Raw genomic sequence first — 12,617 nt, 5'->3', positions numbered from 1 at the left:
ATTTCCAACCCAGAATTCTATTACCCAATCAGGGTAGAATGAAGGTATTATTTTTAGATGTGTAATGTAATATAACCAAATATTTATTCCACACTCTCAAAAAAAGTCCTGAGGAATATGTTTCATCAAAAGCAGGGAACGCAAAACAAGAGCAGGAGATTCAAGAAAAGAGAGAAGAAACCCCACAAGATGATGACGAAGCGGGATCCCAGGTTGACTGCTTGCTGTGTACCACGTGTAGGAGCGACCAGTGCCAATAGGAGCAGGTTCAAAAACACGTAGCCAAGACTGATCCCAGGTCTCTCCCTGAAGTTAACAAACATCCTAGTCAACGGAAGCATGACTTTCACTGACAGGGCCAACAATGATCACGGTAAATGGTTGAGTAAATAACAACAGAACATCCTAGCAAGAGATTTCTGTTCCCACAGATTACAGTGCAAAAGAAAAAAATAATAACCCTGCCTGAGTAGAGGAATTCTCATATATTAATATATGCTTATGCATGCATGAATACTTCTCTAGACCAGTGCTGCCCAATAGGATCAGGATGCAAACCACATATGTAATATAAATAGTCTATTAGTCACATCAAAAAAGTGGAGTAAAATGTAAGTAAAATTAATCATTTTAGTTAATTTTATTAACTCACCCCAATATATCCAAATTTATATTCTATTTTTTGGACTAGGTACTATAAATTTAGTGTGCATTTTACACCTGCAGCCCGTCTTAATCTAGACTAGCTACATTTCAAGTGTTCAACAGCCACATGTAGCTAGTGGCTAGAGGCTAATAGTAATAGTGATTGCATTTCTAGAAAGTAGACCAGGGTAGTAGGACAATGATCTGAAGGAGACTTAGTTTTCATTATTTACTGATTTGTTCCTTTTGAGTTTTGTACCACATGCATGTATTACCTACTCAAAAAAAGAATAAATGCATTCCCTAAAATATATACACAAAAGTAAATATCCACTGACCTACTTCCAGAACTCTATCTTACGTGTATATATAGCGATGTATAAACAGTTATTTGTTGCAGCATTGTTTTTAATACCACAAGACTGGAAATAACCTGAGTCCATCAATAGAAGACTGATGAGATACATTACAGACAACCACACAAAAAGATACTGCGCAACCAAAAGAAAACATAAAAATACACTCATGTGTAAACATGGAATAATCTACAAGATGCATTATTAAGTAAAATATATGACCACTTGTACTAAAAGTTAATATATGCACAAAGTTGCTCATACATGCCATAAAATCTCTGGAATAATTCACAAAAACCTAGTAATGCTGCTTGCCGTTGAAAAGGTAACTGGGTGGCAAGGGACAGGCTGACATCAAGAGACTTTTCAACATATATTCTTTGACCCTTTTGAATTTCACATTACATTAATATATAGCTATGTTTAAAAATAAAAAAAGCCCCACCTTCTACACCTAGCTGGTATCTTGCTTTTTACTGACCCTGCTTGGACATTATGTGATATTTAAAGTCCACCTATAAAGTCTCGTATTTTCTAGTTCCTCCATTGAGAGATTTGAGGCTTTTTTTCTCCAGCGGCCACAGATGTTTCAATGATATCGGAACAGTATGTGTATTTTTAAGCATACAGTTCCCAGAGTTTTATCTCACTTCCCAGAATGACATTACAACCCCATCCCCTGCTACTAGATTCTTTATCTACTTTCAATTCCCCAAGGCCAGTTTTTCCTTAACAGTGACTGACTTTCTTAAGTTTCTGGTTATTGAGGACTTTCTCTCTGTAGATCAACTAACTATACAGAAGAGAAAACAGGTCTGACATTTTACCTGACAGTTATAGCTGGAGAAAAGAGCCTAATCATCTGTGCCTGTTCTAGCATGTCTGTGTGATTTTAAGAGATCTAGAGAGAGGAGAGTCAATATCGGCAAAGGCTGAAGGAAGTAATACGAGTGAGAAAAAACCGCTAAACTTGGCAGTTGAGAATTCACTGATGACTTATGAAAGGGCAGTGGGAAGGGGAATATGAAAAAGAGTGGCAAAAAAACATTTCACAAAGTTCAAGTCTAGAACAAAGGAAGTGATTAAATAAAGAAAGCAAATGTACTGTATTTTCAAATCGCTTCACATTGCAAATACAAAATATTCCCAAATACCTATATGAAGTTTTACCTCAGGAGAAAATCAAGTTAGACATTGCAACATAAAACACTTGAAATGTAATGGTTCTGCCTCCATAAAAAAACACTGCTGAAGGTCCCGCCAAAAATAGTATAAAATCACTGCTAGATTTTTTGGCAATCCATGAACAACATATACTACACAAGGTAGAGAAAAAAGCAGATTACTTATGACCTGGATTTTTACAATTTCTTTAGTCAAAGAAATCAGTAAAACAGAAAACATCTAAAAAATTAAACTACACTAAAAAACATTAAAAAAAAAAAAACAGACTTCTCCATTCTCACTGTAACTACACTTTTTCCAAAGTTGTAAGCTAGTAAGGAAACACACTGCCAACTGGAACTCTTAAGTTGGCCCCATGGAGAACGATGGGTGATGCGCCTTTTAAACCAAAGCAACTAGAAAACACTCATGTGTTCAATTGTGTGAACTGCTGAACCTAATGTGGGAGCTTGAACTTAACCCTAAAAGTAGTCTTAGTTCAGTGAAAGCCACATTGTATAGGGACTGCTGTGGAAGATTACCTGTTTTTTACTTGAGTTATATTCCTTTTATCTTTCCTGAGTAGAATCTACAGTTCTAAAATCAGCTTGTAAACAAACTTAACATGCTGGTTATCACCCCCAGATTATGAAAAAGCATCTATTTTTCAGGAGCACACGCAGGTCTAGACTGAAATCAGAACAAATATTCAGTACTCCAACTGCTCTTCAAATTCCCAGGTCTGTCTTGACCCTCTACTGTGCAGCAGCTCACATGCAGGTCAGATGCATATACAGTGCAATCAAAACAAAGTCTAATAGCATTGTCCAAAAGAAACTTCTATCAGATCAAAATTCATTCAAGTTAAATTTAAGATTGATTTCCTCAGTCACAGGTGCCGTATTTCAACTGCTGAACAGCCACATTTGGCCAGTGACTACCATATTGGACAGCACAGATCTACAGCAAACATTTTTCATTAAGGTCTATTATTCCTCAGTGGAGCTTCCCAGGCTTCCCAGGGGTAAGAATGACAGAAAAAGCAAGCAGGCAGGGCTTCAGCACCCATCCACTCTCCTTGCATTTTGAGATTCTGCCTGTTGTTTTGATTTGTTTTTTACGAGCCTTATCAATGCTGTCGTGTGCACACGTGGATGTTGTGTGTGCACACGTTCGCACATGGTTTAAGTCTGAAAACTAGTGATTTAGAGAAGAAACGATCAATGCACAGACCTCGGGCCAAAGCTGGACCTTCCTCATACGTAAAACAATTTATTTTTTAAAAAGTTTAATTGGATAATTTACATGAACTATATAGCCTAACCACCTGTCTATAAAGTAAAACTTGGGGAGGGGGAACTTGGTCTAAACTTGGAAAATTTGCATTCACTGCCACAGATAGAGCATCTTTTAAAAAAAGTTTCCATAGTTCATTCAAATCAAGGGAGAAAGCTCATTGGCGTAGCCCATGGTGCAGCTTCCACTGCACCATTTATCAGGAGTTCATTCTGTGAACTTTGCAAATCAGATTCACTGCCCCACATTGTGTAATGAAGGATGTGATTAAGAAGGAGCATTTCCTTAATATTCACAATACCTTAACCACTCTCTCTCTAAAGAATTTCTGGAAGAAGCTGAAGCAGCATATGAGAATTTACTTTAAACACAGGCAAATTACAAGACCCCAGATTTACTACGCTACTTCCTCAGATCGTTTTCTGAATTAAAAACACGAACTTCCAGTGGCTCCCTGAAGATTATTCTTCTTCCTTACTGAGTACACTGAACATGAAATTACACCCTCCCCACTAAAAGGGATGGGAGATAGGAGTAGGACACTGTACATTATTCAACGAAATGCAGCTTTTCAAGTGCAAACTGGACATGTGTACTAACAGACTGCAACTAAAGCCTACACTTCCTTTCCACTGCTCTAGTCTTGAGGCCAAAGTTAATTCCAGTTTTTGAAAAATTACAGACCTACCTGGAAGAATTAGTGACAATTTCGTAGGAAACTCACACGGTTTAATAAGAATGAATCATTTCAGGATTTGTTTTCTTACAAGTGCAAACCTAAACACAGATTAATTTACCAAACACCTATCCACCCTATCGGTGTAGGTCCACTACATCTAAAAAGAACCCGAGAGAAAGGAGAACCACTCACATCCTAGAATGTTAAGTTTAAGTCACAGAATTACCCAAATATTTCTGTCTATCTGACCAAACCAGAGGCAGTGTCTAAATCTACCTGGCTCGGCAAAATTGTATTTTCCATACATGAAATTACTGAAATTGAAGCTAAGAACTATCCTTGAGATAGATATCCAGAATCACTATTGAAATATGTCCTAACTGAATACATCACAATTATACCAATCTAAAAATGATCAAAACTGACAAAAGGCAAGCAATAAGTCTCTCTGTGCATTTTTAAAGGAAAAAAAAAAACTTGATTACTTTTGTACTACTGGTTTAAAAATATCCTGTTTTTTTTTTTAAACAGTCAAGGCTATTATTATGTCACCAATTAGTATTTGATGGAGTTGGTAATTTAGAAAGTAACTCTGAGGTAGGAAGGAGGATAATCAAAAAAATTTATTGAAGTTAATATTGGGTAGAAGTCACATATAAGAGGCAAAAAGCTCTCAACAGATAGATTAAGCCAAATGTCTACATTAGTTTGGCCCCAGAAATCTCTAGCATACTCTATCTCCAAGGCTGCGTGAAAAGCTTGACATGATATCTTTGCAGAATGACGAAAAGACAGACTTAACTCTGAAGAAAACGTGTGGTACGAGGTGCTAGGCCATTTAGATCACTTTCCTTTACTACTAGAGCTTAGCATGAAAGGCGTTTCAGTCTGTAATCGTGGTGCACTGACTGGCAAACCAAATGAAAAACGTCTTGGTCCTAGCAGGTACTGTAGTTCTTCTCGGAAACAAATTATTCCATATAGTACTATGTCCTACCCTTTTAAGAACATTTGTTAATCATCCTGAATGGCAACCTAAAGTATATTATGTAGATTGCTGCACTCTTAAATAAAAGACTTCCCCAAACATGACTTAAGCTAATTGATGAACACTCATTACTACACTTTCAGGTCTGGTCCTGCACTGAATGGTCCCAGACATGCTGGATAGGCTTTGAATATTTGTTTCTGTGTCTTGTAGATTACCTCTACCAGGCCGTCATCTGTTTTTTCTTACAACAGTGGGAAACAGTTCCCCACCTTCCCACCTCCCACCCCTGCTCTAACCTCCCACATTACTCCCAACCTACTTGTTTCTAATCTATTGTGGACTTAGAAGCCAGATAATTTTCCTTGCTAGAAATGTCTGAAGTACATGCCAACAGCTTCTGAATAAAGGTCTCAATGGCTCCCCTATGACTAAAGCCATAAGGTACAGGGACATGGACGATTTGACTCCCCAGGCCTTTTCGCTTAGTGTCTGCTTCTCAAACACTTTTTATAATAGGTCAAAGATAAGAGTGTAGATAAATCATTTGGATTATAAAGGAAACAACTGAAACCCACAAACAGAAGAGAACAAGAGATCATCTGGGAAGACCCTTATGTCTGAGGCAAAGTTCTAGGTATTTTAATCATGACTATTTAATCCTTATAATAACCTGAAGAGTTAGGTGTTACCTCAATTTTCAATCAGAAAAAAACAAGGCTCAGGAGTTAAGTAATTTGCCCAATATAGTAACTGAGAAACCACTACTAGCTTAGCTCTCTCTCCAAAAGCCATGGCCTTTCCACTACATGATATTGCAACCCAATCCTTATTCTTGGTTTAGCTAACTGTTTTTACATTTTATTTCTGATGCTTTTATTGGAACCTAACCGATTCAAGTTTGCTTTCTTCCCCTAACCAGTTTCTGTAACTAAAGAACAATGGATAAACAAACTAAGGCCAAATTAAGCTTAGCTCTACAAGGGTTCATCTGCTCAGCAACAAGTATGTTTGTGAAAGACAGGCCATATCTTCAGTTTGTATGGACTGTGCGAAGAGTGGTGAGTTCCCACTCCCCATACACTGACAGTTCCCAGTGACACTGTGAGTTAACACTCGACATCCCTCGTGCTGTCCTCTACATTATGGAAAGCAATGCAAGCATACTTCAGAAATTGGCTCAGTAATGCATTACATGCTCCCACAATTTGCAGTAACATGGGTTTTTTTTTTTTACTCTAAACACTGGAGGACAGGGCAGGAGATAGGAGGAGCTTCTACTTCTCTAATCCCATTAAGGGACAGGGGTACACTTGTTCCCTGTTAGATACCTTATTGTCTAGTCCACGACTTGACACATATCAGACTGTTTTGTTGAGTAAGTTAGTAACTTGTGCTTATTGAACAAGTACAAGTTATCTGTTGAATAAACGTTTGACCGCTCCTGAATTGGTTCTGAAATCTTCTTTCACATTTTCTGACATACCCTTGCAATACTTAGTGGAAAACATCTTTCCTCTTACAAAAACTAAGAGCTTAAAAATGGCTCTTCTACTCCCATCATGAGACCCAAGGAATCTAAGACATGCATGCCCCTCTCTATCTTCTAAAAATGACTATTGTCCCAAGAATATGAATAAATCTCCATCTGCCAGAATGCACTAAATCCTGTTTTATATACATTACAAATACACCTGTATTAAAAAAAAGTGCTATGAATGAGGCCTTTGGAGTCCTAAAAATACAAAACCAGCAGAATCAAAACCAAACAATAATAAGAAAAACATTCAGACCTTTATAAAAGCCACAACTGAAAATTTTTGCAAAATGTAAAAATTCAATAGGTCTATGATCAGCAGCTTATACAGAGTGTTTTTCATAATGACTTCCCCCAAAGTAACAAGATTACAGCAACATAATTCTAATATTTACAAAATGAATATGAAAAGGAGGCCTTTTGCCATTCTTGCAGCAGAAACAACTTTTGTTTCAATTAAAGAGATTTCTGCTGAAATATACAAACCATCCCCAAATTCCTACTTCAGAGTTAAAACACACACCAAGCCTGACAAGCCACAAATGACAGGAAATTGCCCTGCACAGTTTCTCACAAGACTACTATTTCACGAACCTTACAGACTGTGTAGAAATTTGACCACTTATGACTAGGTACAGATAAGTTACAACCTTGAAAAATCTAACTTGTGTTGAAATGTACAATGTTAAATCACTTTAGAAGGTATAGCATATAAAAACAAGCTCTAAGAATAATTTATTAAAACAAGCCCAGAAACTGATATTCCCAATCACTTACATCAATTACTTTCAAGTCAATTAATTCTAACATTAAGGGTATAAGTGGGTACTCACCTTAAAAATGCCTACAAGACTTGAACTATTCTTATTTTCTACCACAATTAATTTTTATGGCAAAAACTAAGGAACTTTAATTTTAAAATTGGTGTTACTTTCTAAACTGAATATAAATGTTTGCTAAATGATCTTTTCGGGGAGAAAATTCTATAGATACCCTGTATGGTTTTCTTTTTGTTTTTTTTCTTGTATGGTTTTCTTAAGGCAAATAAGAAAATCCTCAAACTGTGATACACTTATGAGTCCATTTTACATTATTTTTCCAATCTCTATGTTACAGTTGCTTATTTATTTATTCACATTAAAACTCCTCAAACTCCTAACTGGCTTACCCTTCCATGTAAGAGAAACATTTTTTTTTAAAGCAGGTGACAGCTAGAATGACAAATGCATTTACAGGGTAACAGCAAATTTATTATCTTATTAGGCTCAAGTAAAACATCCTTACAATCAGTGGTTCATGTTCAACTCATATGAAATCAGAAGAGAGGAAATGAAAAGAAACTAAGATTACAGAATCATTCAGAACTAAAGTTAATTTAAATTTCAAGGATCATTTTTGAAAAGGTGAAATTATCCCAAGGAAGTCTGCGTGATCAACTTATTTATAACAATTACCTTACATGTGTCATTTAAAAATTTTAAAACACCAAAATTTAGGATATTTCAAACTGTAACAAGCAAGCAAGATGACAAAAAAATGCTACTTCCAAATTCGTTTTGACCTGGAGATTATTTTTTTAAATAAAGGTTTAGTTGACCAAAAAACCGGTAGTATTTAGCTATTTAAAGGGTCAAAAGGAAAAAAATAACAAAACCTACCTAGGAATTGTTTTTCCTTTGTTTAGGATCAAAAGGAAACCATTAACCACATAAGGATTAAGTCAGTAAAAGACAAAAGTACCCAATCCAAGGACAGTATCCCCAGAGAAAACAATTAAAGCTGCAAGTTTGAAAACCAAGTTTGAAATACGTGAAATCAATTAGCGTGCTCTCAAAAGACGTGTGATAAAACCTAATAGGCTCCACTCAGAGCAACTTTCACAAGTGAGTAGAGAAGGCTCTCAACAGAGTAACAGCCGTATACATGTTTGTGTGAGAGTACACACAAGCACTTCAGAACTCCAAGGATATAATGGTTAACAAAGGTTACGGGACCAAAAGTGAGGGGGGGCACTAAAAAAAAAAAAAAAAAAGTGGAAGCCAAGTATCGCAAGCTCCTAACACGGTTTCCCAACCACTCCCGAAACAACAGCTCCGTCCCTCCGGCTTTGAAAATCAGAATTACAAACTTACCAACTGTGCTCAAGACAGAGGGGAAGGGCCGCAGCGAAGCCCCAGGCCAGGCGGCAGGCACTCTGGTTGCCGACCCCTTCCCTTCGGCCAGCCCAGTCCGGTCCCCCGTTCTCGTACCCCGAGGGCTGGGCGCACCGCTCCTGGGACCTCGCCACACCCCAGCCCCCAGCCCCCATGGCCAGGAGGCACCGCCAGCCTCACTGACCAGCGCCCAGCACAAACACACCCCTAGCCCCCAGGGCCCACCGGGCGCTGCGGCTTTACCTGGACCAAGGCTTCGGGTCCCGCCCCGCCTGAGCCGGGGGTCCGGGACCTTTTGTTCCTTCCTCTTCCGAATGGGATGAGGGGCTGGGAGGGGAGAGGGGAATGGGAGATTGGAGGCGGAACTGAAAACACTCTCGCGGCCGCCCGGCCTCCCGCCCCGCCTCCTCCAAGCTAGTGCCCGGCCCGCGGCCCCGGCGCACGAGGAGGGGGCGCGGGCCCGGCCACCGCCCGCGGGAAGGAGGGGGTGGGGACGCGCGTCCCGCCGCCACCGCCCCTCCTCCCCTCAGGCGCGCGCCCGCATCCCCCCCAACCTCGGGCCGCCCGGACGGGCCAGCTCTCGCCCGCCGCGCCCGCCGGCCCACCTCCGCTTCCGCCCTGCGCCCTCCGCCGCCGGCCGCAGCGGCGCGGCGCACCCACCTCTGGGCGGCTCGCTCGGAGATCACTAGCTGCTGGCTAGGAGCTGCTCCTCCGAAGCCGCGGCCGCGCTGTAGACCCGCCTCCCACCCCGGACCGCGAGCCCCGCCGATTCGCCGGCGCAGCCCCGAAGCTGGCACCCTGCCGCCCGCTGATTGGCGCCCCCGGCCGCCCGTTAGGGCGCGAGGCACGCCGGCCGAGCGCAGCGCTCGGCGCGCACGGAAGAGGGACGAGCGGAGGAGGGAAAGAAGGAGGCCGAGCGCCCGGGAAGGGCCGGGGCGCTAGCGGGGCTTCGAGAGTCGCCGCCACTACCTCCCCACCTCTTTTCCCTCTGGCCCGCCCTGCCCTCTCCGCCCGACCGGCGGCGCGCGCAGCCAATCAGCGAGCGAGGTGCTCGGGGTGTGAGCCGCGCTTCGGGGGCCTCGAATCGGAAGGGAGACGTCGCTCCCTGATTGGTCCCGCCTCCCCCGTAGAGCGTGAGGCGAGGCGCGGCCGGGACGGCGGCCGCGGACGAGGTGGGGTGGGACGCCCGCGGTTTCGGTTGACTTCGTCTCGGGCGAGCCTAGAGAAGAGACTCTGGGAGGGAGGGAGAAGGAAGCGCAGGTGGGAAAACAGCCCCGGCGATCACCCGTCCTTCAATGCCTGGGCCCTGGATCCCCTCCTCGGTCTCTCCAGCGCCATTGGGTGGGGCCTGCTGGGGGCCACTGCTTGGCCCACCTTGTTTAGTCTAAGACGAGAGTGGACACGTGCTCATCCCCTGGGAAAACGCGGGGCCGCCCGGAGGACAGGAAGAACGAGAAGCCGAAAGATGGTTCGGTGAAGCTGCGGTACTGGACCCACACTGGGCGCGCCCATTTGCGAAAGAGTGGGCGAGTGGGCGGGGCCCTTGTGGTGGTAAGCGGGGGTGGGGTCCGAAATGTAAATAAGTCCAGGTCTGGGATGCCAGGTAGTTTTAACCTGAATCTTGGTTCTCTCTTCGATAAAAAATGCTGTTAATACTGCCTGGTGTGAAAGATCCTTGTAAAGATTAAAACGTAAGCACGATGCCCCTTCATTACTGGATTACCTTCCCCTTCATTTTTTCCGCTGTTCACGTGACGTTGGTAAGCCCCCAACATCAGCGCTGCAAGACCCTGATTAAGCTGATCACTGTCCAAAACTGGTTGGGGGCATGACTGCACTCGGGTAACTTAGCTTTTACCTTAGGAACACTCAAATCTCTGCTGAAATATTGATCCCGATTAATTAATCACATCAGGTATTTATTAAGCACTTACTGTACTGTGTTAGGGAGCACCATAAAACTAAAGTCGAAAAGAACGTTAGGGCTCACACAGGTAGTTGGTGGCAGAAACAAAACAATTTTGGCTCCCCGTTCAGCGTTCAATCTCATATGCTCCTTACTTCATTTCACTAGGGACTTAGGAACAAGCAGGAAAGGGGCGCTAACAATACGAGTAAGTAAACAGGAAGTACCAAGTGACCATTTCAAACAGTAAGAGTTCTTGAAGTATAATGTTTTCAGAAATGAGGGCTTGCTTCCCTGAGGAAGGGGTCTTCTGGAGAGAGGTTTATTTGGCCATTCCCTGAATCTCACAGGTTCTCCAGATGTCCTTTCAAAATGTCCTTCATTTCTCTCCGCAAACAGAAGTACTTTTCTCATGGGAAGGTTGTGATGAAGAGCATGAATGCTGGAGGTACGCAAAGTGTAGTTTTGAATTCAGCTCTGTTCTTAACTGTGGTCTTTAGCAAGTGGAACTCACCTGCAATGATAGCTATTTAATATAGTTGTACAATGATTAAATAAAATAATATCAAAATGAATAGCACAGGGCTTTGAAGTTAAAAGAAAATCATCGGTAATATTTCATCCCTTCAGTCGCCTGCGTTTACTTATGCTAAAATGACACTACTCAGCAGGAATTCTTCAAAAGTTGACCTCCAAGGTTGTTTTCTTCCGTTGTCAACTTAGAGGCAGCTCTACTCACCCTTTTTAAAAATAGCGTGTGAAGGAGATCCAGGAAGCCACCTGATGGAACGTTCCCACCTCCTAAGCCTCTCCTTCCACATCCCAGAGCCACCAGGGAGGGTCGTCTAGGGCAGGGATGTTAAACTCATTTTCACTGGTGCCACATCAGCCTTGAGGTTGCCTTCAAAGGGCTGCATGTGATTTTAGGACTGCATGAACTTACGTCCGAATTGACTAGGGTAACTACTCCGTAACAGTTAAATGAGAGCTCAGTGCTGCTGCCTGGTAGAAACAAGGTGCCAGGCAGGATAGAATAAGGTGGAGGGCGAGATTTGGCCCGTGGGCCTTGTGTTTGCCACCTGTGATCCAGGGCAAAGGCACTTCAGTTTAGAAGTAGAAATCCTGCTTCTGGTTTTTGTCTTTCTGCTGACACGAGCCAACCATTTTAATATGAAATGCCCTATGAAAAACTACCCTGTGGGTCACACAAATATTTTCTCCCAGGTGACCAGGGTGTGCATCTACTTGGGTATCCATCTAAGGGAGTAGGGATAGAAACAGAAGCGGGGTTGGCTGGGATTCCAGAAGACCCTGCTATGGGAGTTAGTTACTTCGAAGGGTACAATAATCCAGTGGATGATATGCTTCAAAGTGTCAGACTTTGGGTCCCTAACTCTTCCATTTAGGAAGCCGTTCAGGATCTCTAATATTGAGGGCAGGGGCAGTGGGGCAATCTGGCTACCAGTGCAGTCCCCAAAGGGCTTAGAAATTGGAACATGCCTACTGTCCCCTCTAGTGGAAATGCATCTAAACAAAAGTGGGTCCAGAAGCAAAATTGAAGGCGGATGGAGCAGGGATTGCCAGGGCAACAATCAATTTGGGAATTGACTAGGGTACCTCAAGACCTATCATCATTAATCCCTATTGCATAAATTATATTAAGTGTATCTTATTTGTTAGGTGGGTAGACACTAATGTAACCCTTCATTATTTATGACACTGCAAAATCATTGAAATCAAAAACTCAAATCGATTTAAAAGTAGTTAAACGTACTAGAAAGACACATTAAAAGAGTGGTAATCATGGTTGCTTCTGGAAGTCATGAGTGGAAAACTTAAATTTCATTATTAATCTCTGTAGCTGGAATTTTAAAAATATTTACCTTGGTGTTG

General features: G+C 42.2%; 1 protein-coding gene across 1 annotated transcript in view; it reads right to left on the bottom strand.

Annotated features, from left to right (window-relative positions):
* Positions 1-9,615, bottom strand: part of SMAD2 (SMAD family member 2) — a 78,749-nt gene extending 69,134 nt beyond the window's left edge. Inside the window, 2 exon segments of the mRNA XM_036010241.1 lie at positions 9,062-9,145; positions 9,479-9,615. The gene's annotated coding sequence lies outside the window, so the exon portion shown is untranslated.
* Between the last annotated feature and the right edge of the window lie 3,002 nt (positions 9,616-12,617).

Source organism: Phyllostomus discolor, chromosome 9, assembly GCF_004126475.2.
Source record: "Phyllostomus discolor isolate MPI-MPIP mPhyDis1 chromosome 9, mPhyDis1.pri.v3, whole genome shotgun sequence".
Classification (NCBI taxonomy): Eukaryota; Metazoa; Chordata; class Mammalia; order Chiroptera; family Phyllostomidae; genus Phyllostomus; species Phyllostomus discolor.
This window is presented reverse-complemented; position numbering and strand designations above follow the sequence as displayed.